The sequence below is a fragment of the Copidosoma floridanum genome, unplaced genomic scaffold (genome assembly GCF_036245765.1).
Source record: "Copidosoma floridanum isolate Cflo_tuat_1 unplaced genomic scaffold, Cflo_Japanese_pri ptg000016l, whole genome shotgun sequence".
NCBI classification, from domain to species: Eukaryota; Metazoa; Arthropoda; class Insecta; order Hymenoptera; family Encyrtidae; genus Copidosoma; species Copidosoma floridanum.
Window position 1 is genome coordinate 16,219,217 of NW_028321893.1, and position 6,288 is coordinate 16,225,504.

Sequence of the window (6,288 nt, forward strand, 5' to 3'; positions counted from 1 at the left end):
AGTATTATATTAAAAATAATATTTTATTATTTGTATCTGATAAAGAGCTTTAAAAAAATTACAAATACACACATACATTTATATGTCAAATCATTATACATTGACCTCTTCCATCTAAATTGCGCTATGTATATTTTTTATAGAAACGTCGCGCTTATTTTTAGAGTGAAAATTGCTGGAGTGAGAAAAACTTTGTCAATTAAAAATTACAAAGCAGTGAAAAAAGTTATCTGCTTCGGCCAGGAGTTGAACCTGGGCCTCCTTCTTGCCGGGAAGGTGCGTTAACCAACTTCGCCACCGAAGCCTCGGTGGACACCCTTCTCCACTCCTCTGCTTAGGCGTGTCCTTAGGTCAAACGCCGATATTATAGATATTGATTTTATTAATCGATTAGTAAGTATTATGTCAAATTATTATACATTGACCTCTTCCATCAAAATTGCGCTATGTATATTTTTTATAGATATATATTTTACATACGTATATTTTTTACCTACATTTATATGTGTGTGTTTACACAAACACTACTATTAGTAGAATGATTGCAGATAATAAATAAATACAATTACTTTTTTCTAAACTTACGAATATATATATATTCATTTAATACTTCGGTAAGTTACTCATCAAAAGATCACATACACATCAATGAATAAGTATGACTTATAAAATTTGAAATATTCAACTGTTTCAAAGAAAATTACTATACAAATTATGATGTTTCTCGCCCTCCATTTTTGTATAAATTAATAATTTTCTTAAGTTGATCTTTTGGGGCTAACTTTAAAACTAAAAACACACACATCGCGTTTTTTTTATACACAGCAACATTTCGTTGACTGGAGTGTTGACCTCTTTTAATTTTTAGATTTTATTGTTAACAGATTAATTTTTTAGATGTATCACTATTTATACAAAACGATGGATTAAAAACGAATTCGTTGCGTAAAAAAACGTCTGAAAATAGACTTTTAAATTTCACGTCAGCCCATACAAAACAACAGAAAGTAAATATCATACATAACTTAGTAGATAGCGCCATAAAACTGGTCAGATCGTTCGTTCCATAGTAATAATATCAAGCTTATAAAACAGACGTTGCACGAAATGGAATATCCTACACATGTTATCAACAAACATATAATAAAAAGACTTATGAAAATCAATAAAACAAAATCGTTAAATTATACACGTATAACATGTGATAACAGAAATTTTATTAGTTCGCCATATTTCCCTACCATTTTTGAAAAAACAAAACCAACTTTAAAAAACTTTCAAATAAATACTATCCCAAAAGTAATAAAATAATTAAATTACATTGTGTAATTAGGTAAAGACAAAACAAAAAAGTTAGAAAATACCAAGGTGGTATATGAAATTTCGTGCAATGACTGTCCCGCAAAATACATAGGTGAAACAAAGAGAACACTAAAAGTGAGGAGAAGAGAATACAAAAACAATTATAAAACTGAATCTGAGGTATCTGTACATCAAACTTCCAATAATCGTACTTTCAAATGGGACGGCATCAAAATAATAGACAAGGGGCCAAATTATAGGAAACGACTGATTTCTAAAATGCTCTATGTAGTATGAGATGGCAATAATATAAATAAGAAAGAGGACCTATACACTTTGAGTCATATTTATAAAAGTTTTTTCAAAAATATACGTTGCTGACCATGTATATTAGTTCGATACATTGACCTTATGACATATCTGTGTAAATATGTGTGCTCTACTGTAATTTGACAACTTTGCGAACTGTGGACGCTTTTGCTAAAATGACTTGCGTGCGAACAAACATCGTTACGTTACATCTTTACCTTCAGTGTTTGTAACTAAGGTATTTATATCACTTGTACTTTATATCTATAATTCGTTGGTTTGTACTGATTTTCTAATAAATTTCATAACCCACCACACGGAAAACTTTTGTTACCAAAGAAAACAAGTTCTATATGTTAGTATAAGTTCTTCCGTTACTCCTTACAAGAAAAATATGTACTAGTACAGGTATATTTGTAGCGGTAATACACTTTAAACTACCTTACTGAGTGTAATTATTTCTTATGCTTAGTACGTAGAAATCAGATGCGTGGTACGAGCTCTTTTCTGTACCAGTACAGAAACGTAATTGGCCAGTGGAAAATGTCTGTAGCTATACCTACTTGTAACGGATATTCACCAACACGTACGGATACATATGCATGCATATAATGTGTGTACATGCGTGTGTGTAAGTGTGTATTTACTGTAATATTAATACATGCATACGTTATATATATTCACCGATTATTTTGAAGATAAAAGTCCAGAAGCCTAACGCACTATACTTATTTTCAACGTAAATAAGGGAATCAATGTAAAGAGGCTAAAATATCAGTAACTAAATAGTTCTAATATTTAAATTAAATAACTACTATAACATGTTTGGAAAATCAACGTTAACGTGTGTACCGAACAATTAAAATTAGCTTTATCAACGAATGACCTACAAAAATGAGAAATAACCAAAATCATCTAAGTTTCAATATTTCACATTAAAGAAAATAAAATTCATCTATCCTGTCGGCATAAGTTAGCCCAAAATTTAAGGAGTTAGAATTTCAGCATCCACCATAACATATTATAACATATAAAGATATGGGTATAACTAGGGAAAATGTAGTAATTAGTGCAGTAACACTTGTAGTCACTTTCAGGTTGCATAACTATTTTTCACTCGCAAAAAAAAGTGTATTCTGTAAATTTTTATACATATAATGTGCATGCAGCAGGTAAATACAGGTATACAAAATTTACGCTCACCCCCTATGTGATGGCAAGCGCTTTTGGCAGAAGAAAGCCCCATTCACCATCACCACCAGCACTAAATTGTATGCAACCTAGCAACGTTGTATCCCTCCTGACAAATCTCACCCGAGATCTCATCTGATATCTCATGTGATTTCTCACCTGAGATCTCAGGTGAGATCTCCTGCCAACTGAGACCTCAGGTGAGATTACTTAAAGAAAAATAAATAAATAAATTTTTTGCAATGATTATAATTTATACATTAATAGAATAATAACCTGAAATATCTACAGTTATGAAAAAAAAAAAAAAAATTCGGTTAACGTGGGACACGAACTCGAGCCCCGAGTTTATCAGGCAAGCATACCACTTGGCCAGAGTGGATGAGATACTAGTCTGACAATTTACTTCGAAATAAAGTGTAAGTACCATGTGTTGTTGCTCTTCTTATTCACAACTGAATCATACAGTTATTAATAGGTACAATTTTTCCCAATCTTAATTCTGATAGTTAACCAACTAGATAATATTCAGGAACACTATTTTCTTTACAAACAATATTTTCTCTCTCGAAGTTATTCTTGAGGGGGTTTTATATCCAAGTAAGGCATAAGTTTTTAATAATTATTATAAATGTTTATTTAAATCTAATAATAAAGAAAAACTACAATGTAAAACAGGGGGACTTGATGTGTTGTGACTAAATTATTTTTAAAAAATTTAAACTGCTTGCATGTATATTATCTTATTTCACAAAAACACTTTTAAAAGTTGGAAATCCTTAAAGCTATTCATGTTATTCTGACTTTCCGAACTTATTATACTCCTTGAAAAATTTCAGATATAGTAATTACTGTAAATTGTTTGAGACAATACATGTTTAATGAGTTAGGTGCAATTGTTTATATGAAACTGTAGGTTTTCACTCGTTTTTTGCGTTTTCGGTGGTTAACTATCAGAATTAAGATTGGGAAAAGTTGTATCTATTAATAATTGTATGATTCAGTTGTGAATAAGAAAAACAATAACCCATGGTACTTACACTTTATATAGATGTAAATTGTCGCACTTGTATCTCATTCACTCTGTCCAAGCAGTGAGATGCTTACCTAATAAACTGGGGGCTCGAGTTCGTGTCGCATATTAGCCGAATTTTTTTTTTTTTCTCCAACTGTTGATATTTTAGGTAATCATTCACATAATATATAAATTATAATCGTTGCACAAAACTTTTTTTCTCAATAGTGTGCGGAAAATGGGTGTTTTCTGCACTGGTATTAGTGTGGAAAATCAATTTTCCCACATAGTGTGCGACAAACGTGTGCGGCAAAGGTTTATCTGCACAGTGTGTGGCATAGGTTTTTGTCGCACAGTGTACGGAAAAGGTTTTGCAGCACAGTGTGCGGAAAAAGTTTTGCCACACACCGGAAAACATTTTGCTACACACTAGAAATCAAAAATCATACCTATTTTGTACCTATTTTCCTGACACATTGCGAGAAAACTTGTACGCAACTAGTGTGGGACGATTTCCCGCACTCGTGTGATAGACTCGCAATCGTGGCCGGTGTCCAAAAAATTTTTGGAACCTACAACCTGATTGATCCTTTTATGCTATAAAAAAGAAGAAAAAAAAACTGAGGCATTTCACCTCCCAAAACCGAGGATACCTTTTCCCATTATTTACATATCTATTTTTCTATCTGTTGTTCTATGTGTTTCAAATTTATATCATCTTATCGAAACATCACTATGAGAATTATGTTATTTTTGACTAAATGTTGTCGAACTTGAGTATATAATTAGACAGAGATAAATTAAGTAATGTTCAAGTGATGTCCCATGTAAAAAATGCTCTCTTATTATCTTGTTTTTCACAGGCAATGTCATCAAATATCATAGCGAAGTTGAATAGTGCTTTATTTAAAGATATGACTAATTCACAATCACTAATTGACTCATTTGAAAAAAGCTACGTGAGTTTCTTACGTAGAAAGCCCATGCTCACTTGTCTGATCCACTCGCCGCCGCGTTGTAGAGTGCCTCTTTTCTTTTTTCTTTTCTTTTTACAGCCCTGCCACTCCCGCTGTACTACCGGGGAGCTAGTGAACGAACGCTCTCGCATATACATACGCACAGACTTTCATTCTTACCCCCCCTTTTGTTTTTTTATCACAACAAGTGGTTGTGTACAGTCACTTAACTGCCTATTACTCTGTTTGAATTCGAAGAGGTGTAAATTGAGTAAATAGCAGGTAACCTGCACCTGACGTTTACCAAACTGAAATGATACATTAGAAGAATCTCTCTATAGACGTTGGTACAGACTCTCGAGGTAACTGAGAAGTTATATGGTGTTTACGCTAAGGCCAGTAGGCGTTTCTACTGGCAACGTTTGCAAGCCGTGGTTATCGGCGTTGGCCTTGGCCCAACCTCTCGGTTGGGGGAGTCTTTCACCTCTTACGGGACTCGTAGCCCAGCAGGCAGAGTTTTGGTGCACCTGGATTTCCTGCTCTCGAAGCAGGAAGATCGAACGAAGGTGGATACTCCAGGCCAGCAGACAACCGGGAAAACACCAGAAAAAGTACCCACCCAACAAAATTCGCAACATCACAAACAAAACCAAAATCCCAAAACACAACGCTTCTCGTAGTCAGAAAAAATGCCTCACGCACAATTGTAGGCCCAAGCTAATCTGCTGCTCTCTCGGCTTTTTCTTCTTTTCCGCTCGTTCCGTCACCTCTTTCCTACCTATTCCCTTTAATTAAATTTGCTCTTTTCCTTACTCACCTAAACTACTGGAGTTGACCTCACAGTGTCTCACCATGACAGTAGTTACTTAGATTTTACCCAAGGATAAGTAGATAATTTATTATCTTATACTAGGTGGTGACAGTCATTAGTAAATCAGGTAAGAATAGTTGAAAAAACGTATAAATATCAGGTAACGCATTGACTAATGACAGTTAATAATAACTTAATTCTCATTTTTTTAAATTTAATTTTGCTGATCTTACAAACACATGTGTATACATATGCACTTACATTGTTTTTTTAATTATGTAATGAACAATAGTAAACTATAAAATCTATGCTGGACGGAAACTTTTAGTCAAAATAATCAAACAAGTTATACTTTAAAATTTACATTTTTAACCTAACGAAGATGAAGCTGGATCTGGAGATTCACTGCTAAACGACGAGTCACTTAGATCTAGAAAATAAATTTGAAATAAGAGAGAAATTTTGTATTACTTATTATGTTTAAAACATTTATTATAACCTGAGCTAGAGTCTTTTTGAGATCTACACAAATTACTTATTAATCGCTTCTCCAAGGTAACTTTTTCACTTATTTTTGTGCAAGCATCTCATTTTGTTTGACTTTATAGTATTCATAAAATAAAAGTAGCTTCTGCAAATAATCATCACTATTGAATTAATAAAACAACTAAAATATTTAACTTAAATGTCCTACAATCGAAGTT

The 6,288-nt window shown here is 33.0% G+C and overlaps 1 non-coding gene across 1 annotated transcript; it reads right to left on the reverse strand.

The window, feature by feature from the left end:
• Positions 1–231: 231 nt before the first annotated feature.
• Positions 232–304, reverse strand: TRNAA-GGC (transfer RNA alanine (anticodon GGC)). The gene has a single exon. It is a non-coding gene; the product is annotated as a tRNA-Ala (tRNA).
• Between the last annotated feature and the right edge of the window lie 5,984 nt (positions 305–6,288).